Source organism: Anneissia japonica, unplaced genomic scaffold (genome assembly GCF_011630105.1).
Source record: "Anneissia japonica isolate Jap-2015-1 unplaced genomic scaffold, ASM1163010v1 scaffold287587_len645178_cov120, whole genome shotgun sequence".
In the NCBI taxonomy this organism is placed as follows: Eukaryota; Metazoa; Echinodermata; class Crinoidea; order Comatulida; family Comatulidae; genus Anneissia; species Anneissia japonica.
This window is the reverse complement of record NW_022718938.1, coordinates 240,793-245,356: the sequence shown is the minus strand read 5'-3', so window position 1 is coordinate 245,356 and position 4,564 is coordinate 240,793. Positions and strand designations below refer to the sequence as shown.

General features: G+C 32.9%; 1 long non-coding RNA gene across 1 annotated transcript in view; it reads left to right on the top strand.

The window, feature by feature from the left end:
• LOC117110678 overlaps positions 1–576 on the top strand; it is an 837-nt gene extending 261 nt beyond the window's left edge. Inside the window, exons 2-3 of the long non-coding RNA XR_004445751.1 lie at positions 247–336; positions 452–576. This is a non-coding gene — a long non-coding RNA (uncharacterized LOC117110678). The remainder of the gene's footprint in view (positions 1–246; positions 337–451) is intronic.
• Positions 577–4,564: the final 3,988 nt, after the last annotated feature.

Here is a 4,564-nt window from a genome sequence, read left to right as displayed (position 1 = left end):
GTGAGGCCGATGTGCGTTGTGTGTATTACTAGGCCTACTACACTATGAACGGGAAACGTGCGATTGGGCTCTGACCAGGATCATAATTATGAGCTTAAGTTGATTTAGTCCTAATCAGTATTGGTACTCAGTCTGCTATAAGATGATTGTTGTAATTATAATTCTAACGCTTGTTGGTAATGTTGGATTTATATAGTACTGTATAATTTATTGAGATATTGTTTAAGGTTGATGTTCCTTGTTTAGGCTAACCTGTTCAGGAGGTGATCGGATGTTGACTGGTAATTGACTGATCACACAGTATGCTAACCTGTTTGTAGGAAACACGGCAAAGTAGTAAGTCTTCATTTATTGCAGGCAAACCGTATTATGTAAGGCTTATTGTATTGAATGGTTCATAATAATGTTTTCAAGAAGTTTCTAATACAGTTTAATTGTTATTTGATTACAGAATTGAATGAGATGTTACGATAAATGATAAAAGTTACCATCGGATACTTTATCGTAATAAACGTCATAGAACTTTAACGGAGTTTCCTGCATCATTTGTTCAGTGTTTTGCGGCAATTCTTTACAAAAAGCAGTACTTAAATAGGAACATATTTTAGCACTGTTATTATAAAAAGAGGAAGAAAAACGAGATGTACGTGTTGGAACAGGCAGGAAGGCACTGTGTCGTGAACAGGGTAGAGAAGAGGAACTTAATGATATAGTGCATTATTCTACTAAATATCATATTTTAGCCAATTTCAGATTGGCTTGTTTATGATTGTCTGTTACGATTTATCTTTATTGTTATCATAACTATTTAATTGTACAAGTAAGCCCAATCACTCTTAAACGAATGATTACCTTCCGCCATTGTTCAAATTAGCTATTATAGTGAAGTACAAATTCAGTCCATAATTTTAGAGAGCAACGTCTTATTATACCCATACGGGAAAAGAAAAGTAAAAGAGAATTAAAGTCGTTTTCATTTAACACTTAAATAATTTTTGAAGCAAGACAGTCTATATACCTAAATCCATCCTGCTTCAGTGCGAACCAAACAATCACAAACCTATTTTTCTATTTCCAGTTGGCTCTTCCACTGTCCATATACTTTTGCAGCATTGACTAAGTTGTAGTCTTAGTGTTCCATGTAATTTAAAAACAGTTTTATTTAAAGTTCTGAATCACTTTATTCATCTCTCCCATCTTGTTTTAATCTGGTGTATTTAATTAATTTTCATAGGAGTAGTTGGAGTATTCAAATCACGAGACCATCGGGTTTGCATTTAAGCTAATATTGTGTAATGTTATATTATAAGGTCTAAATAAGAGTTCATTAATCAACAGATATATAAGATACCTTTTAATAGAAAATATCCGTAGTTACTTATTAAGTTTATTCTTAGGCCTATTTTATTCTCAAAATTAAAACGTAAAGATATATTCAGATTATCAACTTTTCTTTGACAAGAAACTGTTGTATGTCTATAGGCCTATTTAGTCATGATGTGTCTAGTGCACCATGATGTTAGGTATACTCTGGTATGGGTTCTGTGGAAAAATCGGCCTGGTGTCAGTTAAGTCGTCCTTAGTATTTTAAGGTCTAAATAAAAGTTCATTCATCTGCAAGTATATAAGATACATTTAATTGAAAAATATCACTGTTAAATTTATCTGCCAATATCTGGGCTTTTTCTTGGTCTAAATTATGTGTTTATCATTTACTTTTATTAACTAAACACCAGTACTTTATTTATTTATTGACACTTCACCTTTAAAACGGTGGCACACACAACTCTTGTGGTGTGGTCTAACACCAATAACAACTAAAATACAAAAGTACCGACCAATACAAAAACAAATCATATAAAGAAAAGCAATTTAACCAGGAATGCAAAAAAAAAAAAAATTAAAAAAAATAAAAGTAGCTTAACTCAAAAAGTTTTTAACTACAGTATGGGCTTAAATTTTGGAAATGTAAACTAATGGTACAGAATCAAAACGTAAAAAAAAATTAATCAAAATTAAAACAGGAATTACAAAAATCAAGTAAAAATAAGAAAAAGCACCAAAATCATGAACATATGTGTGTGTATCCATACACCCATATACACATACACACACACACACACACACACACACACATACCCACATACATTCGCACATACTTGCATAATATAAAAACTGTATAAACTCATAAAGAAAACAAAAATTTAAAGCAACAATACATTAGGTTTAAACAATTTTCCAATTAACTCAGAGTCTTTTTTAATTCTGAGCGTTTTTCCCAGGCATTTATTGCATATTTTTTACAGTAACTATCAAAAATAAAAGCAGAATCATCACAAAAAGAAACCGAGTCTGCTCCTAAAATATATAATAATTTATCATCAGCAATTGATGATATAAAAAATGTCCATGTTTTAGAAAGATCACAGAGTGTACGTTTACTTCTTAAATTTGTTAATTCGTTTCTAATGTCGTCGAATGCCGTACATTCTAATCAGAAATGCTTTACATCTTCAACTTCTCCACTGTCACAAAGGCTACAAACTCCTGAGACGTTAGTAGACCATTTATATGTTTTACAATCAAGGGTCAGCGTGTTAGATCTTAACTTGAATTTTAAGCTTGCCCCATAGAAATTAGTTTTGTCCAGTAAGTATTGTTGTAATTTGGGAGAAGATTAAAGTTTTCAATAATTGTGTAACGAGATTTGTTTTGTTAATTTGTCAGACCACTCTGCTTTATACCATTCTGACACATAATTTTTACGAGTACTTAAAGAAAAAGAATTAAATGTTAAGTTATCAAAATCAAAGACATGGTTATAAAAATCTGTATCAGGACATTTTCCAAAAATATCTACACAACAAGTAAGGAATTTATATTTAAGATCATGAAAATCACATTTAAGTTGAAGCATAGACTTAAGAACAATATTAGGCCACTGTAAGCATCCATGTTAATAAAAAGGTGAAGTAGCTTAGTTCTGGCCACTCCTTGTAGTTGTGATAAGGGGGCCCATATAGTGAGTGCCTCTTTGGGTGTATAACGTGCTGCTTTCAGTAGGAAACGGGCCATTTGAATTTGTACTTTTTCCAAATTCTCATTGTTTTTGTTAGATTTATTATACCAAATGCCGCAGGCATAATTTATTAAAGGAAGTGCAATGGTCTTCCATAATAAGTTCCCATAGTAAACAAGATTAAAATCATCAGGGTTTGCTATTATACCCTTAATATAGGCAATGAGGGGATTTTCCTTTTGAATAACATGTTCATAATGAGTATGCTCCATTAAACTTGAAGAAATAATGACCCCTATATATTTATAACTGTTTACCTCTCTTATTTTATTACTGCCAAGCTTTCATTCTTTATTCTTATCAATCCGTTTCGCCACAACCATAATATTTGATTTGTTACGGTTGAAACCTAGTTTCCACTCACTCCTTGGCAAATCTAAAAGCAATTTCTAACATTCTTGTCATTTCTTCTTCGTTATTGGCTATTAGGACTAAATCTTCAGCCCAGAATAGTTCTCCCATCCAAACACCATTCATTGTTACACCCAAGCTGCTTAACAAATTCATTGATAAATAAGGAAAATAAAATTGGAGAGAGTACACACCCTTGTTTCACGCCTTTATGGATAGGAAATTCATCTGTCATATGATCACCAATTCTTACTTTCGCCTTAACATTATCATAAAGTGAGCTAATGACCCTCCAAATTTTTCCTCTTACACCTGAATCCCAGGCTGCTTTTATGAGACCATCCCGCCACACACACTATCAAATGTTCTTTCGATTTGAGTTTATAAATCGCCAGAATAGTTTTTGGGTTATCCGTTATTGTCATTTCCTGAACGCACTTAGCCCTATGAACTTCATATTTCACTGACTTTTTTAAGGACTTAAACTTTTCTTAGTCAACTGTTAATCCAATTTTATTTGCTTTAAAGTAGCTTCTCTTTATCTTCCTATATTGACTAATAAGGTCTGTATTTAGCCATGGTGGTCTTGTTTGTCCTCTAATTACTTTTTTGGGGACGAATTTCTCAATTAGCTTAGTTAGCCATTCTTTAAAGTGGTTCCAGTTTTCTTCCACGGATCTGGACAGGGGTGATGTCTGCATACATTAATTATTTAATTTTTCTGCAGAGTAGAAGAACTTAGTTTCATCGACATCTTTTCGTCTAAGGATAATTCTACGTTCTTTATTGGTGTGCGATGTTCAGTTTTTAATCGGGAGGACAGTAGTGTGTCACTAATTCCTCATCGCGTTTGGATGTTTTCAAAATTAGGTTTGTTCGAGTTGTAAATAGTAGGTCTAGAATATTTTCCGTTCCGCTGGTTGGGTCTTTCCTAGTCGTAAAGTTAACTTTTTGGTCTAGATGATAGTCACCGACGATATCAGTGATCTTTGACTGGATACTATTTGTCAGGGAGGGTGTATCATCTGGGCTTCATTGCATACCTGGGACATTGAAGTCACCACATGGTGCTATACATGGTTAAATAATACGGTTTTGTAATTTAAGCAAGCTGTCTTCATGACCATTTAAGGC